The sequence below is a fragment of the Arvicola amphibius genome, chromosome 4 (assembly GCF_903992535.2).
Source record: "Arvicola amphibius chromosome 4, mArvAmp1.2, whole genome shotgun sequence".
NCBI classification, from domain to species: domain Eukaryota; kingdom Metazoa; phylum Chordata; class Mammalia; order Rodentia; family Cricetidae; genus Arvicola; species Arvicola amphibius.
Window position 1 is genome coordinate 57,106,150 of NC_052050.1, and position 10,942 is coordinate 57,117,091.

General features: G+C 45.8%; 1 long non-coding RNA gene across 1 annotated transcript; it reads left to right on the forward strand.

Annotated features, from left to right (window-relative positions):
- The first annotated feature begins 4,308 nt into the window (after positions 1 to 4,308).
- LOC119813023 lies at positions 4,309 to 8,245 on the forward strand. The gene is made up of 3 exons (XR_005285144.1): positions 4,309 to 4,592; positions 5,627 to 5,747; positions 8,113 to 8,245. It is a non-coding gene; the product is annotated as an uncharacterized LOC119813023 (long non-coding RNA).
- The last annotated feature ends 2,697 nt before the right edge of the window (positions 8,246 to 10,942 follow it).

Below are 10,942 nucleotides of genomic sequence, written 5' to 3' on the forward strand. Positions count from 1 at the left end.
GCAAGCTTATGTCTCTCTGTGTAATATCCTAAATGTTCACCTCTGCTGTCAAACGTGTCAGGATCTGCTTCTGTTTTCAAGCTAATATTCACTGCAGCCCCTGGTGAATGAGGAAAAAAAAAGGGACAAGACTGGTCCTGGGTTTCATCTTATCAGCAGAAGAAAGAAAGAGAGAGAGAGAGAGAGAGAGAGAGAGAGAGAGAGAGAGAGAGAGAGAGAGAGAGAGAGAGAGAGAGGAAGGAAGGAAAAAAGAAAGAAGGAAGGAAGGAAGGAAGGAAAAAAGAAAGAAGGAAGGAAGGAAGGAAGGAAGGAAGGAAGGAAGGAAGGAAGGAAGGAAGGAAGAACATGATTGCTCCTAGGTATGGTGGAGGAGGAGAAAGTTTATTGTAGATAAAATGGAGGTATAGCCAGAGGCAGGGATATCTAGCAGAGTCCAGAGTAAACATGGTCAGACTGAGCCTGGAAAGGGGAAAGGAAAGGAGCAGCGCCCCTTCCCTGTGAACACACATATAACAAGGGGCAGAAGATAAAGGGTAGAAACAGGGCCAGGTAACAAAAATGGCTGGATTATAAAGGGAAAGGCAGCCCACACCCTGGGCTGGGGAAGTTTAGAGTAAGGAGCAGGGTGTGTCAGCCATACCCTGTCACAGGTAGGGACTGAAGGATGCTGGGAGACCCGGTGTTTAGGTTCACTTTATTTTATTTTTATTTTTATTTTTTTTTTGGTTTTTCGAGACAGGGTTTCTCTGCAGCTTTAGAGCCTGTCCTGGAACTAGCTCTTGTAGACCAGGCTGGTCTCGAACTCACAGAGATCCGCCTGCCTCTGCCTCCCGAGTGCTGGGATTAAAGGCGTGCGCCACCAGTGCCCAGCTACGTTCACTTTAATATGTTAAGTAGGCACCTCCACTATTAGTCCTGGGTTTGAGACCTAATGCCAGAGTCTTGCTGAACAGCAACCTGGGCACAGGATGAGCAAGTGCACCCTGTTCAGCAGCAGTTAAAGCTGGGTGAGCGTCTGACAACATTTTCAGACCGAACCTGTCTTTGTATTCCAAATTTGTAGAGAGACGGAATGAGGAACTCATTGTGGCTCTTCGTTGTATTTTGCTTTAATTACAAATCGAGTGTTCTTGATCTGGAAAAGAAAAATACAAAACTTTCTGAATGCTGACGGGATGCCACAAACTCAAAATTCCCCAGTTGAGGCTTATGTGGCCATACAATTATGGACAATGTACACAACAGCCTTCGGTTTATGTTGAATAAAGTGCACAGGAGGCAGAAATGAGTTCTGTATTTTGGCCTGGTTCCCATGCCTCAATTACCACATCATGTTTATGCAAATGCCCCAAATGTGAAAACAAAATGTCTGAAATTCCAGACGTTTTGCATGTAGGATGTCCAGCCAGCCCTGTTGTTTTTGACTATGGTGTAGCATGTGTTATGTGATACATAATATTATATTATGTGATATATTATGTATATAATATTATATTATGTATATAATATTATATGTGTAGCACATGTTATGTGATACATAAATGATAATATTATTATTATTATTTACTAATCACCACCTTCCACATGTTCAGTTGAGTGGCTGAGCACACTGACTGACCGTGCTCGGGCCAGCACCACCACCAAGAGCAGACTTGCCTCTGACACACTTGAAACTCATCATTCCAAGTAGCCTCTCCCTCCCGATGTTCCCTGAGCCCAGTGTCACCAGTTGCTTGTCCTGTCTACTCTGGTCACCTGGAAGCTCCCAGTATGGTCTACCTGTCAGTTTACAGCCAGCTGGCTGCCTGGCAGTCTGCCCTACAGAGCTTCCCTCAGGACTGCGTGGGGACAATTATTCTGAGTGTTTGTACCAGGGACATGGTCAAGATTTCTGTGCTCCCAAACAAATGGGTTTGTCAGCTTGCTCTTGTTGCTGAGAGGGACTGCTTTTCCAAATGAGGTAGGAGAAGAAGCCATGCGGCGTTGCCAATAATGAGAACCTCAGAGAAAGTCTAACAGTCCAGTTCATGCACATGCTTTCTGGATGCTTTCTGTGGTGAGGAGGACATCACCCCAGGCTGAGGGGGGTGTGGCAGTCTCTGGATTTCATGATCTTTATATTCCCACCTAACCCAGAGGACGTCTTGTTCCGTTAGCTGGTTGGGTTGTGTGCCACTCAAACACTCACGCCCAAGTTGCTGGGTCAGACACTGTCACTCTTTTATTTAAGGTATTTTGAGCTGTCCACAAAACTGGAAGAATCCAAACACTTAAACCATCACAGAGCGTGCCAGCCAGGTGAGAGCTGAAGACTGTCTGTGTGGAGAGAGGTTGTGTTAATAGCTAGAATGACCTCTATGGGGGCTGATTTGAGCTAGGCATCTTTATTGAATATTAAGTCACTTTGTTTACACAGAAGTGCTGGGGGCTACTTACTAACTGTCCTGCTTCCCGGGGAAGAAGCAGGACAAAGCATTCAAAAACTTCTTTAAAATCTCTCAGCTGTAAAGCACGGCACAGGATTTGAATTCAGAGTATTCAGGTCTAGACTCGGAAGCTCAGCAAACCCTCTTCACCATTCCTGACCCTTCAACAGATGGTTGAGTATTTATTAGTTTGACTGTTCAAGATAGAAAACCTCCTAAGAGTGTTTTGGTTTGAATCTGGAACATTCTTCATAGGCTCGTGTTTTGAAATCTTGGTCCTCTGGTAGAGATACCATTAGAAGGCTGTGGAGACTTTAGAAGGTGGAGCTTGGCTGGCAGAAGAAGGTCATTAGGGGAGGGTCTCTGAGGACTGTAGTGCCCCTGGTCCTGTCCTGTGGCTTCTATTTTTGAAGCCTCCATAAACTCCTCCACAAACGGTTGAGTCAGTCCAGCATGGCTCCCCAGTGTGATGGACAGAAACTGCTGAACCCTGAGCAAAATAAGCCCCCCCGCCTCAGGTTGCTTATGTCAGATATTCAGTCAGTACATCACAGAAATAGCCAATGTGAAGAGAGAGAATACAGCTTTATTTTAATATCTCAGTGTTCCTGGTGCTTATGCATACCCACAAAGAAATTGTTCCCATAACTGCCTTTTTTTTGCTGTTTTTTTTTTGTTTGTTTGTTTTTTGAAACGGGATTTCTCTGTAGCTTTGGAGCCTGTCCTGGAACTTGCTCTGTAGACCAGGCTGGTTTCGAACTCACAGAGTTCCGCCTGCCTCTGCCTCCTGGGTGCTAGGATTAAAGGTGCCTGCCCCCATTGCCTGGCCTTAACTGCTTTTGAAAGTAATGGAGAGGAACCTGAAAAGCGAATGCATTGAGCAATCTTGTCCTTGTTACAAGTGATTTGGGGAGAAGATGAGTCAAATAATCTAATCTGATTACGAATGAGGGATAATAAAATATTTAGGTCTAACAGGCAGGAAGTAGTGCATTGGAGATCACAGTGATGGCCTGGAACATTCAAGGCAGAGAAAGGAAACACAGAGCAACTGGCCTCAGTAGAGCACGTGAGACATCCTCCTTCTGTGAAATATGGGTTTGGGTGACTCTGCTATAAAGAAATGCCACTAACTGGAAGAACTAGGTAAGAGGACCACACTCTAGTGACAACAGGATGAGGCCTTCCCCTGTTGATAACAGTATCTGATGCCCACTGCTTTTTGTTTGCTTATTTATCCAAGACAGGGTCTCCTGGCTGTCCTGGAACTCACTCTGTAGACAGGTTGGTGTTGAATTCAGAGATCTACCTGCCTCTGCCTCCCTAGTGTTGAGATTAAAGGCTTGTTGCACCATGCCCAGTTTGCCCACTGCTTTTTAAGATAAGCAAATTTAGCTGTCTAAGTCTCTACTTTGAACCTCTACCCAGTATCTGGCCGAGGATTGTGCAAATCCCATAGAGAGAGGACAGTACGGTGCCTGGCTCCCAACTACCTATCAAACATTTAGAGGCATTTTCTGTGTTCAGATCTGTATCACATTCTCCACTTCACTGCAAAAAGCAGATTATTCCAATCTCTGGGGTCTCCAGACAATGAGGCTATTTGATTCGGTTACAAGGATATTGGTTGATTCTGCACAAGGAGGTCAGAGCTGTGGTGTATGAAGATGTGGGGGATTCAGAAGCGATGATGACGATGGATTGGGTTAGGGAAAGGAGGCAACAGCTCATGCTGTCAAAAGAGGAAACAGGGAGGCAGGAGGAGAAACAGATGGAGTAGGAAGAGGGAATGAAAGGAAAGAAAGAGGGGAGGGGAGGGAAGGGAAAGGGGAAGGTAGATACTGGGAGGTCTGAGACAAGGGTTATGTAGACAGGTGTTTTGTCCCCACGTCTCTTTAATTGGAAAGAATCTTTCCGCGCAGGCTGGTGAGGATGATATTCTACTGATGTCCATGTGTCTGTTCTGGACTGCTACCACTGCTGTCCAACTCTTCCGTTTCCAACCTGACTGCTGACACGATTAACCCACCATCTCGCTGAAATACTCCGCTCTGGAAAGTCCAGGTGCTCTGCGTGAGTTTGCCAGTCCCTTGGCTCAGCGGGTTTGAGCATCGCTAACTGTACTCAGCTCTCTTCTGTCTGCGAGGAAACACTGGTTACTGGTCGGTAAGAAGCACTTGTCTCATTTTTCTCCATAACACACTCCACTAGATGACTAGTTGACCGATGTGTGGGTCAGCCAGCTCCCTGTGGTAGCAGGGCCGTGTCTGCTTTCTCTGGGGCTGTCATTGTGCTATGCCAACAAGCATGCCTGAGGTGATGGGTGAGATGCCTTCAGACAGGGGCCCTTCGAGGAAGCAGTGGAGTGTGCTCTTAGGGAGGGACCCCTGAGGGTGTGGGCTTTATCTTAGACATCTGTCAGGAGAGGGAGATGAGCAGGGATTGGGTCAAATAGCAGGAAAGCAGTCTTCATTAACTTCCGGTAATTACTGTTCAACAAATGCTCTATCTTCTGACTGAAGCTCAGCTGGAAGGCTTTTCCCATCACATTGCTAGCTGTTGTGTGGTGCTTTGCCTACACAGATTACTACAACAGATTATTATTATTATTATTATTATTATTATTATTATGTTTGAATCAGCTGGCCTCAGACCCATAATCCTTTGGCCTCAGTCTCCTAAATGCTGGGATTATAGGCATGCCTGGCTCTTAAGATGGAGTCCCGTTATTGGCAATTCAGCAAGAACGGGTCCTGTAGTGACATACTATTTTTCATAAGGAGGAAAACAAACATTCTCAGCTACAGCGGGTTCCCCAGGCCCTGACGTACTTCCCTCAGTATCACCATAGTGCTCTGGCTGCGTGGTGGATAGAATATAGGGTTCATGGGGTGTGGTTCATCTGTGGCTTTTCAATTGCAGTCAGGAGCTTAGGGGCTGTTCATGCTTTTTGGGTGGGTGGGGAATAGAGGGAGAGGGAGAGAGGAGAGACAGAGACAGACAGAGACACAGACAGAGACAGTTCTAATTTGTGTTCAAGTAGTTTTCTAGGACTTGAGAGACCTGCAAAATCATGGAGAAAAAATTAATATGAAAATTTAAGTAAATGTTCAGATGCCTCAAATTCAAAAGCAAAACCACAGGACTATGATTCCAGGTCTCCTTGCTGCTGGAGCTCATGTAAGCCCTTCACCCCACAGCTGCCAAGGAACCCATCGAGGCAGACCTGACTCCTAGAAACATTTTCCTGCTTCCTTCTGCATAGAAAGGCAAATGCGCACGGGACATTTTCCTTCAAAAATTTAAGTGAATCAAAGCTCGGTATGTGTGTTACTTTCTCTTTTGAGCTTAAACATTTTCATTTTAAAAAGCTATTTGTTAGCCGGGCGGTAGTGGCGCACGCCTTTAATCCCAGCACTCGGGAGGCAGAGGCAGGCGGATCTCTGTGAGTTCGAGGCCAGCCTGGTCTACAAGAGCTAGTTCCAGGACAGGCTCTAGAAACTACAGGGAAACCCTGTCTCGAAAAACCAAAAAAAAAAAAAAAAAAAGCTATTTGTTTTATTTTTTTATTTGTGTGTCTGTCTGTCCATCCACATGCGTGCAGGAGCCTGCAGAGGCCAGAAGAGAGCATCGGGTTCCCTGAAACTGACGTTAAAAGTGACTGTAATCTGTCCCCCATGGACGCTGGGAACCACACCAGGGTCCTCTGCAAGAGCAGCACACAGACTTCCCCACTGAGACAGCTCTCCAGCCCCCGGAAATGCCAGCTTCTAGCTAGAAGAGTGGAGCACAGTTTCTTCATGTGTGGGGGCTACCAACCATTCCACTGCATGGACTTTTAGTAATATAGCCACATTTTAGGGGTCTACCTACCAACAGGCAGTTTCTGATCATCTGTTATTAGAGGCAGAGGTGCAGTGAGCATCTGTGGGAAACATTCCGGGAAGTGGACTTTTGGACAAAGGCCACATGTATTTGTGAGTCTAAACAATCCTTGCCACGTTGCTCATTGTGAAGGTTAAATCAATTTATACAAGGGGAAATTTTGAGTGATCCCCAAAACCACTTTTTAAGGGCCCTCGGGACTTTATTGGTGGTCACATGAGGATCGTTCAGGATCCTGAACGCTTGGATCCCTTCTGGACTCATATTACCATAGAAGGAGCCAAGTAAAGGGTACTTGAGAGGTGTGGCCTGAGGTAGCTCTGAATTTTCTGGGATTCATGGTCACCTCACCAAGCTCGGACTGTAAATTACTGGGTTTATGCCTGCTATCTAAAGGGTCTTGTGATCGTGCTAAAGTTTTAGAAACTGGGACCTGCTGCCCTCCAGTCTCAGGACAGGACCTTCTGGCCACAAGATGGAATTGATTCTTAGCTTATTTTAGTTTAATGTGTGAGGCAAGTAGGGAGATCAGGAATTAGAGAACTATATGAACCATCGATGAGCCCAGTGATGGTGCTGGTCCAACCCAGTCATCATAGCGGTGTGCACGTGATGTCAAACAAGCTGTGAGCCCCTACGGTGTGGGACCAGTTAGAGGGATCTGTAGAGGTAAGTTGACCGGCTGCTGGAACCGATGAGGCAGATCCATGAAAACGGCCCACCCAACCCGGCCTTGCAAGGTGATTGAACATGAAGGGTCAATTGTTTTTGATTCCACATTTCAGGAAGTGCAAGCTCAGTTGTGGGAATGGGAAGTGTGGTTCTGACACCTGTCTCTCATTTTGGCACCTGGGTGGCCCATAACTGGGGCTTCTAAAGTGTGTCATTTAATCCTGCACCAAGCCAGGTAGTCCAAACCGAGGCCTCAGTCATCAGAGTAATAAGGGAGGTTTATGAGTGATTTTATTGTATTTTGAATCACAAAGGAGTCGGGGGGGGGGGGGTAACATAATCTTTTAAAGATGTACGTTGTCTAATGACCCTAGCCTGGGCCTATAAAAATAGTGATGTATATGTTCATATACAATACCAGTATTTAAATATTTGTCTGTTTATATGTGTATGTGTGTATGATTGTTTCTTTGTTCATATGTATATTTCCATTATTTTGTTAGCATTTTCTCCTAAACCCATTGTCCAGTAAACTCTTGGTTAAATTTCCTTAAAATCTAGTTACAAATAGCTCCCAGGTGTCGGGGAGAACCAGGTTATTTGTCTGCTATTGAATAACCAGCATCTCGTGGTGATCTGCGATATAGGCCAGAGCGGCTTTTAACACAGAAGGTTTCCACTTGGAAATGTTGCTCTTTATCAAAACAACCGATCTCACATGTGTTAAATAACATCTTAAATATTACTGCAGAAGGTCTCCCTGAAAGAAAATAACCAGGCCGAATTTGAAAAGCAAAGCAAGCAGAGATAGTGGGTAAAGATAAAACTAACTCAAAATCCTGCTTTGGGAATTAGATTGCCCCTGTCAAAGGTGGCAGGAATCTGTGAGTTCCTAGGTCTCAGTACCTTGGAGTCTTTATATTATTTATTCGTTTGTTCGTTTGTTTTGAGACAGTTTCTCTGTGTGGCTGTGGCCATCCTAGAACTCACTCTCTAGACCAAGCTGGTCTTGAACTCACAGAGATCTGCCTGCCTCTGGCTCCCAAGAGCTGGGGTCAAAGGTGTGTGCCAGCACCGCCCAGCTCAGAGCTTTTATAATTGAAAAGTGTGCACAATTTTTTCTTCTCAGGTTCTTCTTGAACAAGGGAAGAAGATGTCTTACAGTTTTCCGTCTTGAAGAGCAAAGCCTTCACACACCAGCCTTGACCTTGGGTCTGTGGCGGCCCTCCACCTGGTGATGCTATCTCCAGGCAAACAGAGGTTTCCCTGATATGAGGTCCGTAGATTTAGACTTTTGTCTCCACAGGGCAGAGTCTGCACCAGTTTCAGTTCCTGGCTTTTGTGATGACAATGCCAATTAGAAACTAACCTGTTTTTTGGGTGGGGGTGAAATCAGTTGACTTTTCTTTTGTCTTTTTAGTGCCAATTCTTCCTCCATTTTACTAGCATATATTTTGTACAAAATAAGGGGTTTTATTATGATATGTCCATACAGGTATACAATATGCATTAATCACCTCCCCTCCCCCATTGCCCTGTTTTGCTTCCCAGTCCATTGGTCTTCTTCTTCCCAAGTAGCTCCCTTTCTACTTTCATATCCCCCACCCTCTTTTCCTACATTTAGATTCTGCAATGTTTATCTTTTTGAATCTGTCTTATTTCTCTTTACATGGTGATCTCCAGGTTCATGCTTTTGTTCTGCAAAAGACACCTCATTCTTTTATTTATTTAATGTGTGTGCACGTGCATGTGTGTATGTATGTGCATGTGTGCAGGTGTTTTTAGAGACCAGAAGGGGGAGTCAGATGTCATGGACCTGGAGTTGCAGCTGGTTGTGAGCTGTCTAACGTAGATTCTCTGGACCCTCAGTCTGAGTCATCTCTCCAGCCTCAGCTTCATTCTTCTTAAGGCTGAAGGAAACTCCATTGTGCAGCTATCCTGGGGTGTTTCTTTTCTTTTTTCTTATTGATTTATTTATTTACATTTTATTTGTATGGGTGTTTTGACTCTATGGATATAAATAGACTACATGTGTGCCTGATACCTGTAGAGGCCAGAAGAGGAAAGTCAGATGCCCTGGAACTGGAGAGCTACCATGTGGGTGTTGGAGACTAAACTGAGGACCAGTTGGTGCTCCTAACCACTGAGTCATCTCTTTCTTCTTCTTCTTCTTCTTCTTCTTCTTCTTCTTCTTCTTCTTCTTCTTCTTCTTCTTCTTCTTCTTCTTCTTCTTCTTCTTCTTCTTCTTCTCCTCCTCACTCCCTGGCCGCCCTCCGGTCGCCGCCTTCTGCCTCCTCATCTCCTTCTTCTCCTCCTCCTCCCCCCCTCCTCCTCCTCCTTCTTTTTGAGACAGGGTTTCTTTTGGAGCCTGTCCTGGAACTAGCTCTTGTAGACCAGGCTGGCCTTGAACTCACAGAGATCTGCTTGCCTCTGCCTCCCGAGTGCTGGGATTAAAGGTGTGCGCCACCGCTGCCCAGCTCTCTTCAGCTTCCTGGTGTTATTTGTTTTGAACCCAATTCTGACTGGCTGATTCTCTGAACAAGCATGATCTATCAAAGTATGGTGTTAGCACACACATCTCTGTGTAGGCCCTAAATTAGGTGTTTTCTTGTAGAAACATTGTGTCTTTTGGTGCACATAATAAACACCTTTAAAAAGAAAACAAAACAAAAGAAGGAAGACGCTGACTGTGTTGCTACAATCTCCCTCCTGGACAGACTCCTAGGAGGAGGGAAACTTCCATCTTACTGAGCCGCTTCAGGAAGTAGGCACCACGGCCCTGGGAGGGTGAGTTAGAAATGAAGAAGAGGGAAATAATGTGGATGTAGCAGGACGATGGAAAACAGAAATTAGAATCCTAACGTGTGAGTGTCCCTTTTTATTATGTCAAAATATATAGTATAAGATTGACTGTCTTAACCATGTGTGTGTGCGTGCATGTGTGTGTGTGTGTGTGTGTGTGTGTGTGTAAAATTGATGCTCCAAAAGAAAAAAAAAGACTACGAACATTGGTCAGATTCACAGTGCTGACAAACACCAGCTCTAGCTTTCTCTCAAGGTGTTTGTTAGCTCAGGGCCCCCATGACCACTAAACAATGACTCCCCACCCCTCTCCAGCCAGGCCCTCCCATCCTGACTCTGTCTCTCAGGACTGGGCTCACCACAGAAGAGTAGAGTCATGTAGGTTTGCCTTTGGGTGACTGGCTTAGTTCATTAATACAGGCACTAGCACACAGCTTCTCTGAGAAACACTGACTCCCCGTGAGAGGGGACTTCAGAGTGAAATGGAAGTCTGGCCTCTCTGCTTTTCTTTATTTCTCTTTAACTCTGGGCCAGACTCCTGCTTGATCCTTTGTAGGCATTGTTGTGTTTCTTTCTCGCGGCTTGTGTTTATCGCGGAGTCAGAGGAAGGAACCCGGGACTGGACCACGTGGGTGGGAAGGTTGTGCCACAAACACCGGTCAGAAGCAAAGAGACCAGCTATGCCAGGATGTGACCAGCACCCAGCCTTCTCTGAGGTTCCCCCCCATACACACCCAAAGACGATGCCCACAATCAGCCGGAAGCAGTCTTGAGAATTCACCGCCCCAATTCCTTCAAACTGTGGTGTCTAATCTCTTGCTTTTTATAAGACCTGGGAATGTTATGGTTTTGGTCCCTGTCCCTTTAAGAGACAAGCCACGCCCACTCCCTCCCCCATCCGCTGAGGCAGGCTGATCTTCAGCTTCTGGCCTGAGCTAGCTCTCTTTTCCATCTTCCTCTAGGAGAGGCAGCTTCACTTCTACCTCTCTCCCCGCTTCTCTGCTTCCCCCCTCTCTCTATCTCTCTTCTCTCTTCTCTCCTTGCCCCCCTCCTGCCCTTTCACCCCACTGTGGAACACTCCCTTCCCTAATAAACAACCTTTCCACGCACATGGTCGAGTCCTGGGTTCCTCCCTCCGACTCCGCGGTAAACACAAG